This window comes from Terrapene carolina, unplaced genomic scaffold (assembly GCF_002925995.2).
Source record: "Terrapene carolina triunguis isolate 2854851 unplaced genomic scaffold, T_m_triunguis-2.0 Scaffold9329, whole genome shotgun sequence".
Lineage (NCBI taxonomy): Eukaryota > Metazoa > Chordata > Testudines > Emydidae > Terrapene > Terrapene triunguis.
Window position 1 is genome coordinate 1 of NW_020673680.1, and position 27,146 is coordinate 27,146.

General features: G+C 49.3%; 1 pseudogene; it reads left to right on the top strand.

Annotated features, from left to right (window-relative positions):
* The first annotated feature begins 1,056 nt into the window (after positions 1-1,056).
* Positions 1,057-13,438, top strand: LOC113408344 (annotated as a pseudogene).
* Positions 13,439-27,146: the final 13,708 nt, after the last annotated feature.

Here is a 27,146-nt window from a genome sequence, read left to right on the forward strand (position 1 = left end):
TGTTCCACTCTTTCTTTCTATGGGGAATTTGCCAATGCAATATCACTATCTTCCTTTTAAACAAATAAAATTTTTAAAAAATGGCAATGGCTGTTGAAAATAGCAATTCCAATCCTAATAACCACTGGGAAGCATTTTTTGCTCAATTTTATCCTACTTTTTCTACAACAAGTTACAGTGGATCAGTATATTTGATTTGGGAGAAATGAAGTAACAGCTGCCCAAACTGAGCACTCTTGAATTTTGAGGTGTTCAAATCTGGAAGGCAGGTGCTAGACTCCCTTTCTGAATATTAGCTATATCTGGAAAGGAAAAGTCAATGTCTGCTTCCATGGCTCAGAAGTGGAAATCCTCCTACGTGCCTTGCACTGTATCTAAAGCTGCCCAGGTCCAGAGCCTCCCCTCCCTTACTTTTCATTTTAAATTCTAGTGGGATCCACGTACCTCCCTTGCTAGGCTTCAGATAGAGAGGGGCACTGTCCATTCAGTCCACCCAATTCTTTCTTTGGGGGCTGCAAGGTGAGGTCACACCAGTATCCCTAATCCAGGCTGGGGATGTCTTCTGAAGGGGATATCTGGGGCAAAGCCTTCTACTCCTTGGGCATACTTGTTCCCCGTTCACAGTGCCACCCCGTTCTAGCAGTGAGCTCTCCATTCACAGCAAGCTGCAGCATGGCTCAGCTACCTCACTCCCTCCCCCTCCCTTTCCTGTTTATAGCAGCCAAGGGAATGCTGGGAAATGTAGTTCTTTCCCTGCTCCAGGGCTGGCTCTATAGGCAGGGAGCTAACCAAGGAACTACAGCTCCCAGGGCCCCCTGTTGGTTCTCAGCTCCCATGCTGGCTCCCTGCCGGCTGCCGCTCCTGCAAATGGGCTACCCCAAGCACCTGCTTGCTTTGCTGGTGCCTAGAGCCACCCCTGCAGGTGTGACAGTGCTGGGCAGACAAGAAAAAGTCAACAAACCTGGAGAGACCATCCCTCGCGTTAATATTTACCCAACATGTGTTGCAATTGTGCTGGCCAAAGTCCATTTCTTCTGTGAACAGTGAGGGGCAGAGATGGCTCCGCTGGCTCAGAATGTCTTGGTGACTGGATCCAATCGGGGTATTGGGCTGGAGCTGGTCAGGCAGCTAGTGGAGAGTCCAGACCCCCCAGAACACATCTTTGCAACCTACTGAGACCTGGATGGACCAAGAGGAAAGGTATGAGAGCCAGGTGAGAGATAGGAGCCCAGCCCTGGGGCTGGGCTGGGGAGGCAGAGAGCCGGTCTCCACAGCAGCTATATGGGAAAGGGGTTTGTCTAACCCAATGGACCATCAGCTCTCCGAGCCTCCAGGGCTCGTGTTCCCCTCAAGGCACCGAGCGGAACCAGCAGCAGTTACGGAGATGCTTTCTGCAACTGCTGGCAGGGTTGGCTGGGCACTCCTGGCTCCAGCTGGGACTGGCGCTGGGAAGTCTGCATTAGAGACTCTGAGCAGCCGGCTCCTTCCCAGCCCCTCAGCTGCGGCTGTTGGGTCTCCAATTCAGCACTAAGGTTTGCGCCGCGGTTAGGGCTGTTGGAAACAAAGGAGGGGGCAAAACAGGCTGGGCTAGTGGCAGCGATTGCTGAGCTGGCCCTTCAGCGCTAGCCCATCTGTAATTCACCGCCCCTCCTTGCTGCCCAAGGGCCCCTATGTGGCAGTGGCCTGGGGAGGGTTTGACTCCAGCTTACATTTCCCTTCTGCCCCTTTCGTTAACCTCAGGGCTGCAGAATCTAGGCTGGGAGCAGGGCCTCTGCCCTGCAATCGGAGACTTCTGCTGTGTCTGGTCCCCAGCACTGACAGAGGGTCTCCTCTTGTTCCCCCTCTGCATCTAGGGAGGTCCAGCTGCATTGCCCATAAACCTCTCTCAAGCCAACTTACTCATAGGCTATGGAGCCGAGCCTGGGAGAGACACTCGGGGTTTAACCTTGTCAGTTCCCGTGCGCTTTGGAAGCTGGCAGGAAAGACGCCATCTGCGAGTGCAAAACTGCCACCGGCACAGTTGATTCTAGGGCTTAATTATACCAAAAATTGGTGACTTCAATGGAGCTGCACCAGTTCCACTGCCTGAAGAGCTGGCCCAGTATAAGGAACATGTAGAAGTCCAGGTAGATGCTGTGCAGAGGTAGCTGTACGGCCAGCTGCCTTGCTGTGTGAGTGTCTGTGCACTCTGGGGCGGGGCTAGGGCATCGCTTGCAGAGGCCAGAATTTTGGATGTGCCATTATCCGTGCTCTACTCAGACTTATTGTTCTAATTCCAGCTTCTTTTCTTGCCTCGTTTCCAGGCCCTGCAGGAACTGGCTGCCAAGTACCCCCCTGTGAGGCCGATTCAGCTAGGTATGGAATTATCACCCTGCACTGCACACTCAGTGTGCCCAGCCTCAGTTAGTAAAGGGATCCCTCCTCTTGCTTCATACACCCAAAAAGCATAATTCCTCTGTCCCCAGGTCTCAGCCCTTGAACCGTATCAGGTACTAAAGTCAGGTGATTCAAGCAGAGTTAAGGCTCATCCTCCTCAATTATCTACTTTAAATAATAACCCAAATAAAACTTGTTACATTGGAAAACAATTGGCATTTTGTCCTGGGGGTACAAAAGTGCCCAAAAGGGTCAACATCTTTTTAAAAAGGGTTCGAACATAACAAAAGTTAGAAGGAAAAAATTTAATTGTAAGGAATTATGCAAATTTCAAAGAGTACCAGCGGTGGGGAAAAAACCTAATTGCTGGTTGTACAGTGTTAGCTGCAATAACTGCTTAAAAAGTACACACACACACAAAAGGCCAGAAAACTGTAACTATATTAAGGTAAATTCTCAGTAAAGGGGTTTAAAGAGCTCAGCCTTAAAAATTAAAGAATAGTATCAAAATGCAATCAAAAAGCAACTGGTATTGTTGCAACTACTGTAAGTGAAAAACAAGGTTGCCCAAAACAATTTAGTTAGGGGAAAGAAAATTCCTTTAAAAAAAGTCCAAAAATCTTTAAATGCTCAAGTGGTATAATTTTTTTTTTAAGTTAATTCAAAAATCACAATCTTGAAAAAAAATTGCTTAAAAACAGCAAGAATCTGGGGTTTTCCCCAACCTCTCTTAAAATGCCCCCTCCTAAAACACAAAATCTTTAAAGAAAGGCAACCAGTTAAAAAAATGCACAAAAACTCCTGTGCTACAAACGCAAGCCTACAATGGTTAGCCCCCAAAATTTTTCTTTACAGTGTAGACAGGCGCCGGAGCCCAGGAATAGGAGCCAAGGGTCAGGAGCAGTTTACCGGGAGCAAGGCAGCGCTGGGAACAAGCAGGCACAGGAACTTCTGTAGCCCTGAGTAGCCAGCACCCTGCTCCTGCTGCTGGGCTTAAGAGCGGGTCTGTTGGTCCTCTCAGCCCATCGGGCGGTTTGGCCAATCACAGAGCTCAGCTGGGACCCAGCTGTGCTCGTTACCTGCCCGCTTAACCCCCAGGCTGGCTAAGTGGGCTATCCGGGCCTGTACTCCTGATCCCTTTCCTCTTCATCCTCCTCCTCCTCCTCCACTGCAGAGCCCAGAATGACACAGGTCTCCAGACAAGCTAACCCTGGCTGATCCTTGCCGCACAGATATAAATAAATAGTGGTGCACAAAACCCCTAAAGAGTTGTTTAATTTAACAGTCCCAGGTAACAACGCTTTTAAGGAACACAAAAAAATATTCAATGAGTTCCTCTAGCTAAGTCCAGTGGCAAAGTCTTTACTTCCTCATAACTTCTCCAAGAAAGAAAATACATTTTACTGAAACCGCGTTTCCAATTCAATTCACTTGTCATTTGGCTTTGGGCGGTCCAGGTGTAAAGGATTTGCATTCCTTTATGTTTTTAGAAACACTAAAATCAGCACTCTTCTAGGAGCAAGCTTCCTGACCCACCTTAAAGCCAGTGTTAATTTAAAAAGGAAATTTTACAGTTCAAAGTAAAATGATTTTTCTCATTAGAGTGAGTTTTAATCCATTTGTGCAGCCGGTCAGAAGAGTTTCAAAAATATCCACCAAGGAAAGCAACCAAAAATCCTTCCCTCCCCATGAGAAGGGGGGAGGGGCATCCAAACATTTAGGAAAATACCTAGTCCTGTCCATAGTGGTGAACCCTTCTCCTCTCCCTCCCATTCTCCACCCTTTTCCCCTCCCTCTCCTGTCCCACCCCCTCACCCATCCCGCTCCCAGGGGTCTGGAGCCGGCCTCCTGCCTGAGCCCAAATGTCTACACCACAGTTTTACAGTCCTCTAGCCCGAGCCCGAGTCAGCTGACACTGGCCAGCCGCGGGGCTTGAATTGCAGTGTAGACGTACCCACAAAGGGCAAAGAGTCAAGCATGCTTCTGTCAGTTAGCTAATGTCATTGGGGACGCTGTGCTGGCAGGACTCCTTCGGCTGGCCCACACTGGGGGCTCTACTATACTGGCAAAGTCTCTGGAGGCTAAACAAGCCCCAAACTAAACGGTGGCTTGTAACTGAATGGAAAGGCTTATTCCTCTTTATATGCACCTACGCTGCGTTACCAGTAACGGCAAGAAGGCCGGGGTGCAGGAACAAGTTGTATAGTGCGGGTGCTGAGAGCCACTGAACCAAACTGTAAACCCTGGATATAATGGAAACCACTTCAAGCCAGGGGGTCTGGCAGCACCCCTAGCTCCAGCACCTATGAAGAAAGCTGTCGTTCCAGAACCAAACCCTGGCCTTACACTAATAAAAATGTCCCAAACATCAAAGTCCCTCACTAAAATCCTAATTGCTTAATCCTTCATTCTCTTGGCTCTGGTCTTGCCCCTGGGATGAGACCTCTTGCCTCTGTCGGAGTAAGACTCTTCTCTGGAGTCAGGGAGTGGGGGGGCGCTGGTCACTGTGACCCTTGCAGGGACAGGAAGTGATCCTTGCAAAGTCAGGCTTCCTGCCAGTGTCTGGGAGACCCTGCCCCCTGCCCCAAGTACCGGCTCCGCACTCCCATTGGCCAGAAACCACAGATAATGGTAGCTGGGGGAGGCGGGCAAGAGCAGCATGCAGAGCCTCCTGGCCCCCTGCCTAGGAACTGGACCTACTGGCTGCTTTCAGGGCACAGCGCAGAGCCAGGACAGGCAGGCAGCTTGCATTAGCCCCGCTGCGTTGCTGACCGGGAGCCGCCGGTGGTAAGCCTGCACCCCAACCCCGAGCCCCAACCCCCTGCCCCACCCCTGATCCCCTCCAAACCCAGAGTCCCCTCCTGCACTCCAAACCCCTCAGCTCCGGGCCCACCGCAGAGCCTGCACCCCCAGCCAGAGCCCTCACCCCTTCCCAAATCCCAACCCATTGCCTCAGCCCGGTGAAAATGAGTGAGTGAGGGTGGGGAGAGTGAGCAACAGAGGGACGGGGGATAGAGTGAACGGGGCGGGGCCTCGGAGAAGGGGCAGGGCATGGGTGGAGCATTGGAGGAGGGCAGGGCAGGAGGCAGGGCCTCGGAGGAGGGTGGGACAGGGGGGCAAGGGTGTTCAGATTTGTGCGAGTAGAAAGTTGGCCACCTTACTTAATGGACAGTGGTAGGGTCCCTGTGACCCTCTGGGCCCCTTTATTCCATTGAAATGAACCCAGCAGCCCTTTCAGAGGGGCCAGGCGAGAGCCGCACCAGTGATCTCGTTCATCGGGTCACAGAATCACACCTGTCAGAGATGGGAAAAGCACCAGCTCAGCCCGTCTACTCCCTCTGCTGCTAGAAATCCAGCCCAAAGCAGAATGCTTCACCAAGCCGACAGCACAAGCCAAAGGACAGCAGGGCTACCAGACGGGACTAAAATCCCCTGCACTGCACAGAGATTAACCCTAAACTAACGCACCCCAGATGGGAGCAGGGGAAGCTCCCTAAATGTGGGGGGGCCACCAGCGCCTGAACTATGGCCCTGCTGCCCCCATGCTGCCCCTTCTCACCGAGCCCCCACCCTTGCACCACTGCTTCCCCTAAAGCCCCACCCCACCCCGCCACTTATCCCCAAGCCCCCACCCTCACACTGCCCATTCCCCCAAGGTCCAGCCCCCACGCCACCCCTTGTCCCGAGGCCCCGCCCCTTCACCATGAGTTCCCGCCCTTGCACCACCCCTTTCCCCGAGTCCCCACGCTCGCATCACTCATTCCCCGAGGCTCTGCCCCCACCGCATCCCTTCTCCCCAAGGCCCCACCCCTCCCCCTGAACTCCCACCCTTGCACCACCTCTTCCCCCAAGACCCCACTCCTGGATCGCCTCTTCCCCCCAAGATCCCACCCCACGCTTGCTCCTCTCTGCTCCCTTCTCCCGCCCCATCGCTCACCCTTACGGCCCGTAAAAAGTGGGAGGGCATAGCCCCCGGACTCCCCCGTTCCAGTGTAACCGACACACCTTCTGGGTGTGGTGTTCTGTCCCATATAGTGGCACCGAGACCACTTAGAGAGAGTTAAATGAGTCTGCTCTACATCCTTATCTAATAGCCAGGTGGCTTTTAGCTCATGTGGTAGAGGCTCATTCATTAAGCTCCAGAGGTCCCAGGTTTAGTTCCACCCGCCAATGACCGGGGTCTGTCGGCGTTAGACCAGTGCCCCAACCCAAGCTACTCTGAAAGGCCTGGATTCCTCCATTAACCAGCACATATTATAGTGTAACCCTTCTGCCCATCAGAGTTGGCAGCAACAAGGGCCGGGTTCAGTATCTAGGAGTTCCATTTCAATAACACAATGCAAAACCGGCTCGAGCCCCCACCCAGTGACCTGGGACATACCACCCCCCGGGCGCCTCTAAGAGGCAATACTTCCCCTCTCGCAAGCACAGAGTCCCTCTTTTAATAAAGGAAGGAAACAATGTGGCATTCTGTTGGGGAAACACCACAAACAGGTTTCATAACAAAAACCATGAGCAAAAGACCCACCCCCCAAGTAAGTTTGGCAGTGTCCTTTTCCCCTCAGGGTCCTAAGTCCAGCAACCCAACAGTCACCCCACCCACAGTTTCTGACCTTGGTTAGTGCAGCCTCTAGAGTTCAGAAGTTCCTCTGCAGAGTTTACCTCCCAGCCTGGGTGGAAGCAGGGGGAGGTATGGGGGCACCTTATATGCTCCACTGCTTGGGTTGACAGCCGATTGCCCCACCTCTCCATGGGGTCCTGCTGCAGTCTTCACCGCCAGCTACATCTCTCCACCAGCCACCCTGCTATCTGCTCCGCTCACCACACCTCTCCCCTAGCCACTCCACTCACCACACCTCCTCACTCACCAACTTCTCTTCACACACCCCTCCACTTAACACAGCACTCAGTGGTTTTAGCTGGTAGTAGGGGAGCCTCAGTGCTAGTGCACCACTAGCCCAAAGTAGACCTAACACTTAAATTTAGGTATCAATGATTGCAACTCTGCAGCACATAACAAGACTTCTCATGGAGTCACAATTAGCTCTGATGTTGCACAGTAGAGAGAAATAAGGTAAAAGTGGTGTTTACAGCCCAACAAACACAAATGTCTATCCCAACCCTCTCTCCATTCATGGGGGGGTTTGGAACCCATGTCCCTTGCCTAGCAAGTGCTACTTAGTTGAGGGTGAGTCCCTCCGTCATAAAATGCCAAGTACAGTTCTACTGTCCTTGATTCACATAACCAGGATAACAACCCTCCATTACTCCTGCACCAACAACAAAGAGAGTGGGGATCCCGCAGCAGCCAAAGTGACCATTTGGGCAAGCAGTCCATCATGCTAGGCAGGGTGGGTGTGCCCATGCAAACGAGATCAGCCCCTGAAGTCCTTTTCTACAGCTCATCACCACATGTCAGGGGAGAGCTCATTCTGACTCTGCTTACATCAGCACTCAAATTAGACACAACACCAAGCAAATTCCAGGAGTGTGAATTGAAACCCAAGGAAACACCTAAGTGGACAGCCTGATTTCGGTTTCACTTCAACCAAACTGCAATAAACTGCTCTGAAACCAAAGTCAGAGCATTCACACACGGCTTTGCATGAGTTTAAGGATTACTTGAGTTACACTTAAAAGGAGTAGGTAGTCATAGCTACATCGGTCAGGGGGATGAAAGACCACATCCCTGACAGATGTTGCTTCGTCCACATAACCCCCAGGGTAGATGCAGCTGAGGCGACAGAAGAATGCTTCCATTGATGTGCTAACATCATTCGGGGAGGTGATGCTCCTACACTGCTGGAAAAAACCCATCTATCAGTGCAGGCTTCGTCTACACTACAGGATTATGCTGGCATAACTGCAGCAATATAGCTCTGCTGGTGTAGACTGCATAGTGTAGACCAGTGGTCCCCAACCTTTTCCGTGGGGTGGGCGCCGAACAAGCAGCCGCTGAAATGCCGGTGTGAACAGCATCATCAAGCGTCATTCGGCGGTAGCGCTTCTTGACGTTGCCGCTTCTCAGTGGCATTTTGGTGGCTGCTTGTCCAGCGGCCAGTAAGCGGGCGCACATGGATGCCCCGGCGGGTGCCATGGTGCCCGCAGGCACCGCATTGGGGACCCCTGGTGTAGACCTAGCTTAATCCATTTAAATTCCCACCTTAAGTTAAAATGGTGCAGCTTTCTTGTGTAGAGGAGATCTCGGACCCATTACCCTCTTCCTCACTCAATACTCCTGGAAGAAAATAACTTGTATTGTCTGTCACGCTGTGTGGAGCGGCTCATGCCCACGTGCCTATCTCAGGGCAGGCCATGAGACGCAGGGCAGGGACCCCAATCTGGTGGGTGGCTCTACAATTAGATTTCACCATGGAGTCTTACCAAGGAGTCACCCTTAGACTCCCCAGTCTACCTCGCCACCCCACACGCTGAGCTAGTGACAAATGGTCACTTACACCGAACATCACACCACATTCAGGCTGCTCCCAGACCAGTCACTTGGTACCTCGGTCTAACACCAAAGACAACGCTGGTAGCCAATTCTATAGTAAACGCAGGAGAGGCGTAGTAGCTAAGAAAAGGAAAGGAGAGTTATGGGAGGTTAAAGCAGGAAAAATGTATGGACAGGTGAGTCACAGTCTGTAATTCCAAATGGCGGCAGAGATGTAATAAACTGCCAGGTTCCCAAAAGTCTTTTCAGGGACCCCAGATTGTCTGTGGGAATCTCTGCTTTGCATCTGGGACCCTTCCCTGTGAGAGGCCAGACAGTCCAGGGATAAAGGATCTTTCCCTGAATCCACACATATAGTTTCTGCTCCAAGAAAACAAGCTGACAGGGTGTCAAGGTTGAATCCCCACTCTGGCACTTTGAGTGCAGAAGGTGGGGGTCCGCAAGGATTTTAAAAATTAATACTGGCCACTCCAGGCTTGTATTAAACTCCCAAGGTTACAGCTGTTTTCTGACCTTGGCTTGGTAAACGCTGGCACCACCCAAATGCAAAAAAACCCTTTGCACCCAGGAGCGAGCACTTGGGAATTCTTCCCTGTGGGGTACCCTCAAGCCCTTTCACCCCCCTCCCCTTTCCGGGGAAGAGCTGAAAAAGAAAACAAAGGAAATTAGCTGTTGCTACCAGCTAATCAAACAACATGCACAAACCTTGTAGGACACCAGAAATTCAATCCTGTTCTTAAAAAAGGTAAATTTTATTAAAAACAAAAAGAAAGGAAATACATCTGGAACTTAGGCTTTTGCTAGATTTTAAAAGAGCAATTCCAAAAATTAAGCACCCAAAATAGCTTTCTTGGGGGTCCAGCTTAAAGGTTACAAGCAAACAAAAGCATCTGGGGTTAGCACAGAGGAGTCCATTAGCCATAAGAAATAAACAGAAATAAGCCTAATCACATCTTTCTAAACATTCCTGATCTACTTACACATTTGGGAGTTCCAGATAAGTAGTTCTAGGTATGATCTCATGATTTAGGATCATACCTGGCTGAAAGCTGCTTACAGCATTGCTGCTCTGTGTCTCTGCTCTTCGGAGAACAACCACAACACAAAGCAAAAGCTTCTTTCCCAATTTTAAAAAGTTCTAGCCTTCACTTTGGATCTTTTTGTCAGGTGCCCCTTTCCTTTACCTGGGGGACTTAACCCTTTACAGGTAAAGCAAGCAGAGAACAGTCACCAAGAGGGACTTTATAGCTAACTGGCTGGCTGGGTGTTCATAAAAGGGAGCTACCCTCCCCCCCGCTTCATTAATCACACAGAGTCACTCCCCACGTGGGCTTTCCTTTGAGGAAGGATTGAGGAGCACATTTAAAGGCTTTGGTCTCCAACCATCCCACGCAATCACAGCTTGCTTTGAAATGAGCACTTTTCTTCATTTGCCTCCCACAAGGCCTCTTTCTTCTTTGATGGGTTATTTAGTTACAGGGGTATGTACAATGCCAATGTTTGCTATTGCATTATGACAGGTACAGATACATGAAAACAATGCATGCAACAGCCCCTAGTTCATGAAGTTTAGACACAAAATACACTCCTAGACATGTAACTATCACTTTGATCTATACTAACACACAAGTGACTTGTCCTGGCTTCCAGCCATGCATTGCTAAGCAAGGCCTGGGGCTTTAGGGTGAGCTGGCACCTGGCACCTGGTCTGCCAGCATCACACCATCACCAATTCTGTTTGTTTATTTTTTTAAAGGGTTAGTAACTTAGGGTTGGTCGACACCAGAGAATTAGATCGACTCAGACGCGTCGCTCAGGGCTGTGAAAAATACACACCTCTGAGCGACCGAGTTAAGCAACCCACCACCCGTGTAGACAGCGCTATATCAACGGAAGAATTCTTCTGGCGACGTAGCTACTGCCTCGGTGGGAGGTGGATTAGCTCCGCCTGTGGGAAAGCCCCGCCCGTTGCTGGAGTGAGTGTCTATGCAGAGACACCACCGTGGGGCTGTGTTTTACGTGCAGACAGAGCCTGAGGCTGGAATTTTCCAAGGAGTCAGTTGTGGGGCAATGAGTGAGGCCGTTGTTTTGTACCTTGGTCACGCAATTCCCCACATACACACCAACAACAGTCCCCACATTAGTTCCATCTCGCACCCTGCTGCTGCTGAGCCAGTCTCTGTTCATCTCAGTCTAATTCCCCTGACGGAGAGACCCCGCACACATCTCCGACCCAGCTCCCTGGCTCCCCCCAGCCAGGGAGTGAGAGTCCCGCTAGCTCAGCCTGTGTCACTTTGCTCTTGCTGTCTTCACATTAGCTCTGGCTGCTGCCTGGGCCTCACTCTTGGCCCCAGTGCCCACGGAATGGCTGATCTGTCTCCTCTGCTCCCCCTTGATTTCCCGGCAGATGCGGTGAGCTTGGCCAGTGTGAGAGCAGCAGTGAAGGAGGTGGAGTCCCAGCTGAACGGCAAGGGCCTGAACCTGCTCATTAATAATGCAGCAGTCAACTCCCACGCCACGCTGCAGTCAGTGCAGCCGGAGGAGATGATCTCCGTGTTCACTACCAATGTGGTCGGGCCGATCCAAGTGGCCAAGGTACGGATGGCCTCACTGGCTATTATTTACTTGGGGGAGGGGAGAAGGGAGGGACTATCAGACCCTATCTAGGGACTGGATCAAACGGAGTTCATTCTGTACTTGGAGCCACCCGCTGTTTATCACAGTGTATTAAAAACTGTTAAAATGAGAAGCTATCCCTCTAAATATAAGGGGTTTCCTGGTCCTGCTTATGGGCTAGCAGGAAGCATGGGAGCTGGGTCTTCAACAAGTGCCAGCCTAGGGTGAGGCAAGGAGGGTTCTGCCTCTCTGCCTTAGGGAGCAGCCTGCTTTCTCGCTCTCTGTTTTGGGGTTCTTGTGTGCTAGGGGTCGAGATTCTAAGAAATAAAGTCATGTTATGTTGCAACCTTCCAGCAAGAGTATTAATGTTTTTATCGAACTTCTCTCTGTGCTCTCTGAACATGACATTTACAGCAAGTCATGGAAAGAGGAGAATATGGGGAATATGGATCATGGGCTGCTCAGCACCTCCTCCCACCTGCACAAGGCATATAGAGCAGCAGAGACCACACAGGCAGCCAGTCCTACCCATGCTGCAGCCAAGCCATAAGCTGCTTATTCAGAGTCAACACGCTGCAGCCTGAGTCTGCTCCCTGCTGCTCCGCTCAGGTGGATCGTTGGCCTTTGTATAGAGCTGGAGCATGTGTGCTGATGTGCAGACCTGATTCCATGTGTGCGTGTGTCAAGGTGCCTGTGTCTGTGAGTGTGCGCTGCAGCTGTGTGTGGTGTGTGTGATATCCCCATATCTCCGTGCACACTGAGTGTGTGACTGGTGTGTCCATTGCCATCGACACAGCTGATCACTCTCTGCTCCTGGCTGCGGGGGCTCCTTGGACTCCATACTCGCTTGATTGTCTTCTTACCCCCCTGACGGTTGGGGGCTCCTAACTTCCCTTCAGGGCACCATCCATGTCTTCTCTTCTCCCTCTGCCCCCAGGGATCTCAGTCTGGCCCATAGTCTCATCTTTCCCCTCTAACCCAGAGACTCCCACACCTGCCTCACTGCTCCAGCTCACCTCCCAATCCGTGCTCCTGGCCACCCCAACAGACATGGCAACTGCTGGAACTTCGTCCTCTCTGGCCACTTGCTTCCCAGCGCCTGCATCTATCACAGCGCTGCCAAGATCACCTTCCTCTCCTCCTGCGACCTAGCCTTGTCCTCCTGCTTCCCCATCCTTCTTTCTGGTTCTCCGTAAGGGAGTGGTACGCTGCAAACTTCCACCACCAACCCCTTGGAGATTGGTGTGAAGGCCCCAGGAGGAGTTAACCAGAAGCTTCTGTCCCCCACGGCTAAAGGGACTTGTGATGGGTCCAGGCATTTGGGCTGAGAGGCGGAGGGCTCTTGCTGACGAGTGTTGGTGTTTTGTGTGGGAGGGAAGGCAGAAAACACAGAGACTGAGGCCAGGCAAGATTGGAGAGGGAGATGGAGAAGCAGGAAGGGAGCCAAGCGGGGTCAATAAGGGCTCTGTGCGTGACCCTGGGACAAGTTAGAGGCAGTTTGTGGGTCTGGCGCTGGCTAAAGAGGTGTGGGGGCTGTATGCTAAGAAGCTGCTCCTTTAGCTCTTGGGTCCCCCTGCATTTGGAGGAGCAGGACGGCATCAAAGACAACACCAGGCTCATCAACTTCTGCTTCCCACTGGAACGGCCCCAGGCCCTGCGCTTTGACTAGCCGCTCGGCTCAGCAAGGGGCAACAGGACCATGGCTGAGCTACCCGCTGGTGGGAGGGAGGGCAGGGCCCCATCACAGCTGCCATGTCCACAGCTTGGCGCCACAGCTCAGGCGGGTCCCAACACCATGATTGAGGAGGTTTGTTGGGTTTTTATTTTCATCAGGAGTTTCTGCCCCTGCTGAAGAGGGCAGCTGAGGAAGCCGGAAAGGAGGGGCTGAACTGCAGCAAGGCAGCAATTATCAACATGTCCACTAAAGTGGGCTCCATCGAGCTGTGCTTCAAAGTCCTGGAGATCCCCATGTACCCGTACCGTGCCAGCAAGGTAAGCTGCGTTCCCCACTCAGCCTCGGAAAGTCTTAGGACTCCGGGGAGAGCGTCAGGCCACACTGCCTTGTGCAGGGCCTGGGTGTGGTGTACGGTGACTCGGGAGCCTGACAGAGCTCTGCTTTAGTTGGTGTCTGGTTCCAATTGGCTGTTCACCACAACCAGAGCTTCTCCCACGCCCACCAGACTCTGGCTGGGAAGCTCGGCCCTTGGAGGCATAGTGCCCAATAACACCTCTTCCCTTCCGAGCCCAAACTTATGACAGTGACACTAAAACCCAGCATTAATACAACACACAATTACAAATACTTGTAACCAGCCTAATGGCTAGCCTTTCTACCAATGCCCAGTTACTCTCTGCAGTGCCCTGTGCTGTTGGTCCATGGGTGGCCCTGTTAAGGGGAAAGGCCCCATCTCCAAAACCGTACTATGGACATGCCCTGTGTATTCTGATGGAAGGCGTACAAGACACCTGGATTTGCTGGGGGTGTGCACGGCTCCACAGTTCACTCAGTCAGTTAACCCAGGAGAAATACAGAGAAACTCCACCTAAGTGAATGGAGTCACTCTGGATTTACTGGTCCAAACACCATTCCAGTTTGAACCTGGGCAGCACCGGCCTTCCCTGCAGGAAACTTGACACCAGCCGGCTCCATCTCAGAGAAGGAACCAGCAGGGCCGGCTCTAGGCTTTTTGCTGCCCCAAGCAACAAAAATTTTGGCTGCCCCCCCCGCGCTTTTTTTTTTGGCTTTTACACATGTTTGCACTTTGCAGTTTTGTTTTGACTGTTTAAAATTTTTAAAAAAATGAAAACCGAGAATTTTTAGTTAGTGAAATAAAACAATTTCCTACTAGTGTAATTTTAACATTTAATTTTAACAAAAACACAATTACAAACAATTTGAGTTCAACTATACATTGTAATGAAAAACGTTAGTGTCTTCCAGTTTCTCATAAATTAAAAGAATTTATATTAACTGAATTTTTCTCGTTTTTATACTTGCGTAGTCTTTGAAATCTAAATTTTTTGCAATAGGATGTAAGCAGAGTCAGGATGAGCTCTACCCTGACATCTGGTAGTGAATTATGGCGAGTGTGGAAAAGAACTCCAGGGGCTGATCTTGTTTGCATAGGCACACCCACTCACCTGGCATGAAACAACAGCAACTGAAAGTGGTTACTTTGGCTGGTGTGGGATCCCCAGTTTCTCTGTTATTGGGACAGGAAGAATAAAGTTTTGTTACCCTGATTCTGTGAATCAAGGCCAGTGGAACTGTTGTATGACAGAAGGACTCACCATTACCTAAGTAGCACTTGCTTGACAAGGGGCATGGATTACAAAACCTAGTGAATTGAGAGAGGATGGGGATAGATAGCTGTATCTGATGGTATGGGCCACTGTTGAGAGCTTGAAACACCAATTGCACTATCTTCTCTCTCCACTGTTGAATGTAAGAGCTAACTTTGTTTCCATTAGGAGTCTAGTTACAGGCTGCTGAGCTGAATTCACTTTGGGCCAATGGTGCACCAGCACTGGGACTCCCCTACTATGAGCTGAAATCACAAAAGAGCTGATGTTATTAAGAGCTGAGATCACTGAGTGCTGTGGTAACTAGTGGGGGAGCCTGAAGCTATATTGCTAAGCAGCTGGTGGAGCAATTTGTGGGGAAGACTGGAGGAGTAGCGAGTGGCACAGAGCCTTGCAGGGACGGTTGGAGCAGCCCAAGGAACGGCAAGCGGAACTGTTTGTGGGGACAGCTGGAGTGGCTCACAGGTCGGTGGGCGGAGCGGAGCAGCTTGCAGAGCAGTTCGTGGGACGGCAGGAAGTGGACTGGCTCATGGTGAAGGCTGTGGCGGAACCCCACGGAGAAACGGCCGGCCGGCCTCGGGTCACATAAGGTGCCCCTTAACACCCTGCGTGCCCCCCTTTTACTCTGGGACTGCACTGACCAGGGACAGAGATTTTGAGCGTTGTTGGACTTTTGGGACTTTGGGTGGTTGCTGGACCCAAGAGACTTCGGGGGTGTTGGAGTTTGGGGACTCTGGGTGATTTTTGGGTTGCTGGATTCAAGAACCAAAGGGAAAGAACACAGCCCAATTTGCTGGGGTGGGTCTTTTGATCATGGTTTGTGTTATGAATCCTGTTTGTGGTGTTTTTCCAATTTAATGCTGATGTTGTTTACCTCATGTTATTAAACATTTTCTGCTACACTCAGACTCCGTGCTTGCGAGAGGGGAAGTATTGCCTCTTAGAGGCACCCAGGGGGTGGTATGTAATTGTCCCAGATCACTGGGTGGGGGCTCAAGCCGGTTTTGCATTGCGTTATTGAAACGGAACCCCTAGATACAGAACCCAGCCCTTGTTGCTGCCAACTTAGATGGGCAGAAGGGTTACAAGTACTTTCAATTGAAATTAATGCCAGTCCTGACATACGATTTTGAGACATGGTGGACCTCCAATAATTTTTTTGTAATTTCAGTTTTGAGAAACTGCGCTCACCAGAAGCCACTGATACTGGTAATGTTAAAAGAATGTGTAATGCTATAGCAGTGTTTGGAGTGAAAACATCATTTCTTGCTATAAATTCTAATACTTTTAGAGGAGAAGTTTTAGGACTTATTAGCTCAGATAAAGCTATTAATTCATCATACAATTCTACTGCATCAATGTCAACAGCGTTATCAGTACTGAGCGCTAAATGTAGGTCTTGGCACTGCTTCATGAGGTCTTCTTTGGAAAACTGATTTTTAATATTTCCAATATCGTTTAAAAATTCAAAAGTTTCACAGTGACCATGCAACTGACAAAATCTTTCTTCAATGGAAGTTATAGCTACATCCAAAATACAATAGAAACATTCAACTTTAAACCTTTCGTTTGGATCGAGAATAGGATCATCATGAGCCTCATAACAAAACTGTCTTGTTTTTTTCCGAGGACGAATGAATTTTTGAGGTGCAAACGTTGGTTCAAAATCAAGATCCTCTGCTATTGTTGTTGCTTCTTTGACAGTTTCTTCAAATCCTTCATCTGAACAGTATTTTTTTAAATATTCCATCGTTTTATTCAAAATCATCTTTGCCTATGTCTATGGTTATGTTCTGCATAACTTTGCTGGTCAAATTAATTTGATTTAGAATATTGTGCCAAATAACCGTGCAACATGAAAATTGAAACTGCATCATTTTCTGAGCCAATGTTTCAGCTTCATGTCGAAATGAAGGATCATACGACAAGTCTTGGCTTATTTCGAATAGTTCATCGTAAATCTCTCCTGATGAATATCGGAATGGTCTAATAGCTTCTATCCTGCTTTCCCATCTAGTTTGACTCAGAGTTTTAAGTGTGAGTTTTTGTTCAAGATGCTTCTTCAAGATTGCCCAACGGTGTGTGGAAGCACTAAAAAAGTTGTAAATTGCTTGCACTGTGGTAAAATATGAAACAGCATCTTTAGATGATTTGGCGGCATCACTGACAACCAGATTGAGCGAATGCGCATGGCAAGGAATGAAAAAAGCTCGATTGTTTAAATTCAATATTCTTTGCTGTACAGCTGCATGTCGTCCTCGCATGTTTGAGCCGTTATCATACCCTTGGCCGCGCATATTTTCTAAAGGTATTCCATAGTGTTCCAATCTCTGTAGAATTACATCTGTGAGGGCTTTCCCAGTAGTTTCATTCACTGGTATAAATTCTAGAAAGTGTTCACAAATTTTCACTTCTGCATTTTCATCAATTTTCAGAAATCGTAAAACTATTGACATTTGCTCAGTTTTGCTCAGATCTTGAGTACAATCAACTATAATTGAGTAATATTTGGCATGTTTCAAATTCGATAAAATTTCATTACGCACCCCATTAGAAATTAATTCTATTATCTCATTTTGTGTATTCTTACCCAAATAATGGGTGTGAATCTCTCCATCTTTCACTCTTGTTACATACTCAGCCATAACATTTTCAAATTTTGCCAATAATTTTAAGAAATTTCCATTGTTATTCTCATATAAAATATCCGAGGATCCCCAGAATGCGAGGCACTGTTCGGCTAGGAAATTAATGATTGCCAGGAAACGTTCCAACACTGCTTGCCAACGTAGAATTTCTGAATTTAGTTGACGTTGCTGTACCGCATCGATTGTTGTACCGGTACGTAATCTGTTTGACAGCTCAATCCAATTTGTCAATGAGCGTAAATGATTTTTTGATGTTTCATGTTCTTTCAAATGCTGATGCAAATTTCGCCAGTCATTAAAACCTGCAGTTGCCAGAAGAATGTCCGAGTTACAGAACAGTTTGCAGCAAAAACAAAAAACGACATCGTTGGTCTGTGAATACACTAACCACGATCTATTAATTTGTTCCCCATTTTTCATTTTTTTCTTCATACTGGATGGCATAAATCGACGATTCGACTCATTAAATGGATATTCAAATGTAGGATCTAGTTTTGAAGGACCTTTTTTCACAATAATAATTCGCATAGTATCAGTACTTATTGTCGGCCATGTACTTGGATCCGATCCTATGTCAGTCTCTCCACCTTCCAATAATTGTTCTTCAGTTTTAGATTTGGATAACAGTTCTTCATTTCTGGACTCTTCCACTGTAGTAGTAAATCTTTGGATGGATTGTGATTGTTCGTCTTTATCAGTTAGTGAAGATAATCTTTGGTCAGATTGTTGTTCATCTTTGGTTCGATCGGACTTCATCAGTTGATGAATAATCACCTTCAATGCATTGTTTAGAGCTTTCTCCTTGATTGTCGACTTTTTTAAAATACGTTTTTGAAGTACGAGATAGTTTTTCTAATTCTTTTTGCCGTTTCTCTCTTTGTTGCCGGTAAGCAGCACCAGAAAGTCGTTTTTGTTTTTGTCCCGGCATTTTAGCCCTATAACCACTGGCACTGACGCGAAACGGAAATTAGCGCAAATGGCGCCGATAGTGCAGCACAGTACACACACGTAATCGTGATTTGAGTGACCGTGTCACAACGTGACATGATATTTTTCACATCACACTCCTATTGCACTACTGTACTTGCCGTAGATAAGGCGCTAGTCATTGGGGCGAGAGAGCTCCCCACAAGCTCGGATACACACTGGACACAGCCCTGCTGGCATTTTCCCAGCTCTGAGGCCGCCCAGCTGGGAGCCCGAGGGGCATGCAATGGAGAGAGCTCTGTGGCTGGAGGAGCCAAGGAAGAGGTGCTGGGCTTGCTGGGCAGATGCTGCCCCTCTCTGCCAGGTCGCTCGCCCCCTGCAGGAGGGGAGGCAGAAGGAGACTCCAGGCACTGCAGTGCTGTGAGGGGCTGGGGAGGGAGGCAGCAGCCTCTGGGGCTCCAACAGGCAGAAGCTCCCCAGGGGTCCTGGGGACCCTCCTGCCTGGCCCGACTCTTACCTTGCTGCGGATCTGGCCTGAGGTGGAGTCATCTCCGGCCACCACCGCTCCCAGGGCCAGGGGTTGGGGCTGCTGCTGTATCCCATCCCTGCTCATCCTTGGGCTTCACCTTGGCCCTGGCACGAGCTGGGCTCAGCCCGGGCTGCCACTCCGCTTCCCTCTCCCCTCCCCTGGCAGGAGGCGGCGCAGAGAGGAGGAGGACGAGGAGGCAGAGGCGGGGACAAGCTGAGGAGGAGCGGACTGCCCGGGCGCCATGTTCCCCCATCCTCTGCAGCCGGAGCAGGGCCGCGCTACCGGCTCCCACCGCTCTCCTGCTGTCAGCGCCCACCCCCCAGGCGGAGCCGGTAGCGTGGCCCTGCCCCGGCTGCAGAGGACGGGCCGCTTCTCGGCTTGCAGAGGCAGGGACAAGCCGAGGAGGAGCTGTCTGTCCTCTGCCGCCAGGGCAGGGCCGCGCTACCGGCTCCTGCCTAAGGGGGGGGTGGCCGCTGCCCGAGGGAGAGTGGCAGGGACACGCTCCCCACTTAGCCGGCTCCGTGCCCCGCCGCACCCAGCAGCACAACAGGATCCAGCCCAGGACGCTGCTTGAGGTGAGGCCCCAGCATTTTGCTGCCGCATACATTTTGCCGCCCTAGGCACCTGCTTGTTTAGCTGGTGCCTAGAGCCGCCCCTGCCAGCAGGCTCTGCCGGGGAGGTACGATTTTAACCATTGTCCAACTTTTAGGATTCCCCGATGCAGGAGTCAAAGCAGGAGTACGGCCATCCTAGAAGTCAGAGCAGTCAGGACTATGGCATCAGCGGTCACCATGAGGTGCTGTTTGTGGCTCCAATTATCAGGCCTCCCTTACAAAGTGCAGCAGTCCATCCAGGACCTCCCCTTCGAAGGTACCTCCCTGTTCATCAAACAGATGGACTCCAAGCTTCACAGTCTCAAGGATTCGAGGACCACCCTTCACTCCTTGGCCCTTTACACACCTCCTGCCTCCAGGAAGCATTTTAGGCCTCAGCAGCCTGCCAGGTTCGCGGCATCTCCCAGGGAGGAGCCCTACAAAAGAAAAGGGAAGGGTTATAAGTGATGCCAGCCAATACCTTCTACTTCACCCTTCCAGTCGGGGTCGCATAGATATCCCAGCGGGGCCTGGCAGGCCTTTTGAAGATACATTCGAGGACAGTATACCAGTCTTGATGCCAGGTCCCTCCCCCCTTTTGTTTCTGGACCACCTCATAGAATCATAGAATATCAGGGTTGGAAGAGACCTCAGGGGACCATCTAGTCCAACCCCCTGCTCAAATCAGGACCGACACCAACTAAATCATCCCAGCCAGGGCTTTGTCAAGCCTGACCTTAAAAACCTCTAAGGAAGAAGATACCACCACCTCCCTTAGTAACCCATTCCAGTGCTTCACCACCCTCCTAGTGAAAAAGTTTTTCCTAATATCCAACCTAATCCTCCTCCACTGCAACTTGAGACCATTACTCCTTGTTCTGTCATCTACTACCACTGAGAAAAGTCTATATCAATCCTCTTTGGAACCCCCTTTCGGTAGTTGAAAGCAGCTATCAAATCCCCCCTCATTCTTCTCTTCTGCAGACTAACAATCCCAGTTCCCTCAGCCTCTCCTCATAAGTCATGTGCTCTAGCCCCCTAATCATTTTTGTTGTCCTCCGCTGGACTCTTTCCAATTTTTCCACATCCTCCTTGTAATGTGGGGCCCAAAACTGGACACAGTACTCCAGATGAGACCTCACCAATGCTGAATAGAGGGGAATGATCACGTCCCTCGATCTGCTGGCAATGCCCCTACTTATACAGCCCAAAATTGCGTTAGCTTCCTTGACAACAAGGGCACACTGTTGACTCATATCCAGCTTGTCATCCACTGTAACCCCTAGGTCCTTTTCTGCAGAACTGCTGCCTAGCCACTTGGTCCCTAGTCTGTAGCCGTGCATGGGATTCTTCCATCCTAAATCAAGGACTCTGCACTTGTCCTTGTTAAACCTCATCAGATTTCTTTTGGCCCAATCCTCCAATTTGTCTAGGTCACTCTGGACCCTATCCCTACCCTCCAGCATATCTACATCTCCCCCCAGTTTAGTGTAATCTGTGAACTTGCTGTGGGTGCACTCTATCCCATCATCCAGCTCATTAATAAAGATGTTGAACAAAACCGGCCCCAGGACCGACCCTGGGGCACTTTGCTTGATAGCAGCTGCCAACTAGACATCGAGCCGTTGATCACTACCCTTTGAGCGCGATGATTTAGCCAGCTTTCTATCCACCTTATAGTCCATTCATCCAATCCATACTTCTTTAATTTGCTGGCAAGAATACTGTGGGAGACCATATCAAAAGTTTTGCTAAAGCCAAGATATCATGTCGACTGCTTTCACCATATCCACAGAGCCAGTTATCTCATCATAGAAGGCAATCAGGTTGGTCAAACATGACTTGCCTTTGGTGAATCCATGGTGACTGTTCCTGATCACCTTTCTCTCCTCCAAGTGCTTCAAAATGGTTTCGTTGAGGACCTGCTCCATGATTTTTCCAGGGACTGAGGTCAGGCTGTAGTTCCCCGGATTCTCCTTTTCCCTTTTTAAAATATGGACATATTTGCCTTTTTCCAATCATCCGGGACTTCCCCTGATCGCCATGAGTTTTCAAAGATAATGGCCAATGGCTCTGCAATCACATCAGGCAATTTCATCAGCACCCTCGGATGCATTAGATCTGGACCCATGGACTTGTGCATGTCCAGCTTTTCTAAATAGTCCTTAACCTGTTCTTTCACCACTGAGGGCTGCTCACCTACTCCCCATACTGTTGCATGTCGCCCTTCAGCCCAGTGTAGTCATATATAACATTGTATCATTATATACTCAGCACCATAGCAGTCGGTTACACCCTCCAATTTTCATCCACCCCTCCATCCAACAATCCCAGCCCTGTCCCTGTTCCGGGACCCTTCTCATGAGCAGCTTCCATCCAGTAGGTGCAAGCCCTCTTGTGTGGGGGGGGCTGTATAGGCGGTTCCTCAAGAGCTGAGAGGGAAGGGGTTTTACTCCCGATATTTCCTAATCCCGAAGGCCGGAGGGGGGTGTCTATGGCACATCGTGGATCGCCATTGCCTCAACAAATATCTGAAGAAACTGAAGTTATGCATGGTCTTTCTGGTCTCCATCATTTCCTCCCTGGATCCGGGAGACTTGTATGCCACCCTCAATTTAAAGGACGCTTATTTCCACATCTCCATCTTCCCTGATCACAGGAGCTTTCTCAGGTTTGCAGTGAGTCAATGTGACTACCAATTCACTGCGCTTCCCTTCGGGCTGTCAGCAGCCCCACGGATCTTCATGAAGTGTATGGCAATGGTAGCCGCCTTCCTCAGGCATTGAGGAGTGCAAGTCTACCCATACTTTGATGACTGACTGATCAAAGGTTGCTGGAAGGCTCAGGCCCAGCAAAGCATCTGTACAGTATGGGCCACCTTTCAGGTGCTGGGTCTATTGATAAATGATAAAAAGTGAACTCTGGTCCTGGTTCAGAGAATAGAGCTCATCGGGGCGGTGTTCGACTCGACCCAGGCCCAAGCCTCCCTACTGAAGGCCAGATTCCGAGTTATGTGGGACCTGATCTCCGAGGTCACAATCCATCCACTGACAACCGCTTGGGTCTGCCTCAAGTTGTTGGGTCACATGGTGGTATATACCTACATGATGCAGTACGCAAGGCTATGCCTCAGACCCCTAGAGATGTGATGGTGTCATAGAATCATAGAATAGAATCATAGAATATCAGGGTTGGAAGGGACCTCAGGAGGTCATCTAGTCCAACCCCCTGCTCAAAGCAGGACCAATCCCCAACTAAATCATCCCAGCCAGGGCTTTGTCAAGCCTGACCTTAAAAACCTCTAAGGATGGAGATTCCACCACCTCCCTAGGTAACCCATTCCAGTGCTTCCCCACCCTCCTAGTGAAAAAGTTTTTCCTAATATCCAACCTAAACCTCTCCCACTGCAACTTGAGACCATTACTCCTTGTTCTGTCATCAGGTACCACTGAGAACAGTCTATATCAATCCTCTTTGGAACCCCCTTTCAGGTAGTTGAAAGCAGCTATCAAATCCCCCCTCATTCTTCTCTTCTGCAAATTAAACAATCCCAGTTCCCTCAGCCTCTCCTCATAAGTCATGTGCTCCAGCCCCCTAATCATTTTTGTTGCCCTCCGTTGGACTCTTTCCAATTTTTCCACATCCTTCTTGTAGTGTGGGGCCCAAAACTGGACACAGTACTCCAAATGAGGCCTCACCAATGTCGAATAGAGGGGAATGATCACGTCCCTCGATCTGCTGGCAATGCCCCTACTTATACAGTCCAGAATGCCGTTAGCCTTCTTGGCAACAAGGGCACACTGTTGATTCATATCCAGCTTCTCGTCCACTGTAACCCCTAGGTCCTTTTCTGCAGAACTGCTTCCTAGCCATTCGGTCCCTAGTCTGTAACAGTGCATGGGATTCTTCCATCCTAAGTGCAGGACTCTGCACTTGTCCTTGTTGAACCTCATCAGGTTTCTTTTGGCCCAATCCTCCAATTTGTCTAGATCCCTCTGTATCCTGTCCCTACCCTCCAGAGTCAGTCTACTCCCCAAGCAGATACCACTTGGACTCGATACTTGTTAGGATATAGATATTCAGGCCTGTCTGCAAAGGCCTATACTTTAAGAATGTAGGTGTATTCTTATCACTTAGCTAGTTATAGAGGTATAAAAGAGAGAATCAAAATCACAGTCTGTCTGTATAGGACCTTTTCTCACTGTGATAGTCTAAAGCCCTGTTCTTAGGCTAAGTAAGGCCTTTGGCTAAGCAGCAGAGGCAGCCATAAGCTGGGAAGTGAACGGTCACATCCTTACATTCCAACCAGTCACATTGAAATAAGGCAATCTGGGGCTGTTAGGAAGGTGATCCGATCTATCACCTCCAGAGAAAGGGAAGAGCCTAAAAGATTTAAAGAAAACTTGGTTTCATAGCATCCTGTCTGGCAAGAACTCACTTATCAATAGCTGGGGTGTAAAATCCTCATTTCTGTATTTTTCTATAACTGTAGTCTCTACTTCCCTGTTGTTTGTCTGTATAATCTCTGTCTGGTTCTGTGGTTGTTTCTGTCTGCTGTATAATTAATTTTGTTGGGTGTAAACCAATTAAGGTGGTGGGATATAATTGGTTAAATAATCATGTTACAATATGTTAGGATTGGTTAGTTAAATTTCAGTAAAATTATTGGTTAAGGTATAGCTAAGCAGAACTCAAGTTTTACTATATAGACTGCAGTCAATCAGGAAGTAAAGGGGGGGGAATGGGAACAGGGAATGGGGGTGGGGGAATTGGAAGCATGTTTTGCTAAGGGGGGGAATGGGAACAGGGACACCGGCAAGGCTCTGTGGTGTCCGAGCTGGGAAGAGGGACACTGAGGAAGGAAACTGGAATCATGCTTGCTGGAAGTTCACCCCAATAAACATTGAATTGTTTGCACCTTTGGACTTCTGGTATTGTTGCTCTCTGTTCATGTGAGAAGGACCGGGGAAGTGAACGGGTGAAGGAATAAACCCTCTAACAATACTCATGATTCCACCTTCAGTCCTTGCTTTGCTGACCTGGTGGAGGATTCTTAATGAAAGGAGTATCCTTAGCTACGCCTCATCTGTTGATAACCTTATTCTCAGATGTGTCAGACCTGGGGTGAGGAGCCCACTTCGACAGCCTCAGGACTCAGGGCTTCTGGTCCCAGGCAGAACTCTCTGTACATATAAATGTCGGGGAACTAAGAGCAGTAGACTTGGCTTGGTGTTCCTTCTCAGGCAAAGTGGTGCAGGTCTTGATGGATAACACTGCTGTGATGGGTTCGGTCACAGAGACCCCCTTGGGACTGTCACCTGATGTGCTGGAATTACCTCTGAACCCGTTTTCCCTGCCAGCTTGGGACCCCAGAACCCTGCCTTGTTGAGACAGGTCTGGCCCACACCCCAAAGCTGCAGACTTTAACCAAAAACTGCTCAGCAGGTCACCTATCACCAGCACCCAGACATCCAGTTTCCAATGGGATCCAAACCCCAATTAAATCCGTTTAACTCTGTATAAAGCTTATACAGGATAAACTCATAAATTGTTCGCCCTCTATAACACTGATAGAGAGATATGCACAGCTGTTTGCTCCCCCCAGGTATTAATCACTTACTCTGGGTTAATTAATAAACAAAAGTGATTTTATTATGTACAAAAAATAGGATTTAAGTAGTTTCAAGTAAAAACAGACAGAACAAAGTCACCAAGCAATATAAAGCAAAAACACGCAAGTCTAAGCCTAATACATTAAGAAATGTTTACAGGTAAAATCTCACCCTCAGAGATAATACTCACTGGAAATACTCACTGGATTTTCCCTATATCCAGAGACAAGGTGCCCAGTATCTAAACCTGCAACAGTTCCCCGTTCCCCTGCCACTAGTCCATTCTCACTATGGCTTGAGGTGCAGAGCGGTGCTGTAAACAAGGTACTTCAAAGCTAATGTGACAATTTTCATTTCTTATCAAAGGTCTTTAAGGGAATAATGTAACTGTGACTCTAAAGCAAATGCTGTATCCATCTGTTTTACTCAGAAGCCTTTCATGTGGTGACCCCCCCTCCATGCCTGCTGAACCATTCCCTGATCAGGAAAAGAAAGAACCGCATCAGATTTCTTTTGGCCCAATCCTCTAATTTGTCTAGATCCCTCTGTATCCTATTCCTACCTTCCAGCGTAACTACCACTCCTCCCAGTTTAGTGTCATCTGCAAACTTACTGTGGTTGTAATCCACGCCATCCTCCAGATCATTAATGAAGATATTGAACAAAACCTGCCCCAGGACCAACCCTTGGGGCACTCTGCTTGATACCGGCTGCCAACTAGACATCGAGCCATTGATCACTACCCATTGAGCCCGATGATTTTGCCAGCTTTCTATCCACCTTATAGTCCATTCATCCAGCCCATACTTCTTTAACTTGCTGGCAAGAATACTGTGGGAGACCGTATCAAAAGCTTTGCTAAAGTCAAGGAATAACACGTCCACTGCTTTCCCCTCATCCACAGACCCAGTTATCTCCTCATAGAAGGCAATTAGGTTAGTCAGGCATGACTTGCCCTTGGTGAATCCATGCTGACTGTTCCTGATCACTTTCCTCTCCTCTAAGTGCTTCAGAATTGATTCCTTGAGGACCTGCTCCATGATTTTTCCAGGGACTGAGGTGAGGCTGACTGACCTGTAGTTCCCCGGATCCTCCTCCTTCCCTTTTTTAAAGATGGGCACTACATTAGCCTTTTTAAAGTCATCCGGAACCTCCCCCAATCGCCATGAGTTTTCAAAGATAATGGCCAACGGCTTTGCAATCACATCCGCCAACTCCTTTAGCACCCTCGGATGCAGCACATCTGGCCCCATGGACTTGTGCTCGTCCAGTTTTTCTAGATAGTCCTGAACCACTTCTTTCTCCACAGAGGGCTGGTCACCTCCTCCCCATACTGTGCTGCCCAGTGCAGCAGTCTGGGAGCTGACCTTGTTTGTGAAGACAGAGGCAAAAAAAGCATTGAGTACATTAGCTTTTTCCACATCCTCTGTCACTAGGTTGCCTCCCTCATTCAGTAAGGGGCCCACACTTTCCTTCACTTTCTTCCAGATCCAGAGCCCAGCCCAGCAATAATGCCAGTGTGACCGAGAGCCCAGTGGCTGGGGGCCATGCTGTTAAGAGGCAGAATGTAACTAAGTCCCCAGGGGATTCTTGTGAGGGCATGACACCATGGTGGGCAGGGTCATCCTTACCCATACGCAAAGTACGCAGCTGCGTAGGGCACCAGGAAATTTGGAATCTGTAGGAATTGTGATCTAACATGACAAAAAAACACAAGCTAGGGAACCCCATTATCCCCTCCCTGCAAATCCCCACAGAGTGGGGCAGCACACACACGAACACATCTAACCACAGTGAGTAATCCTGTAATCAAGGGCTGTAATGTATTTGTTTAAGGGGGCGGAATTAAGGCTGTGTGCTGCTCCCTTCCCTCTGGTATTTTAGACTTTGGTATGGTTCATGCTGCAACCTTTAAATGTGGCTTTTATTTGGTCACAGCAAAAGAGCTTTCCATCAAGTGGGAAGACAATATAAAAGGGGAAAAGTGAGATCATGATGGGACCTCACTCTCCTGACAACAACATACCTGGAAACACCTGAAGGGCAAGGACTGAACAGGGAGGAAATGATGGTCTCAGGCTAGAGGGA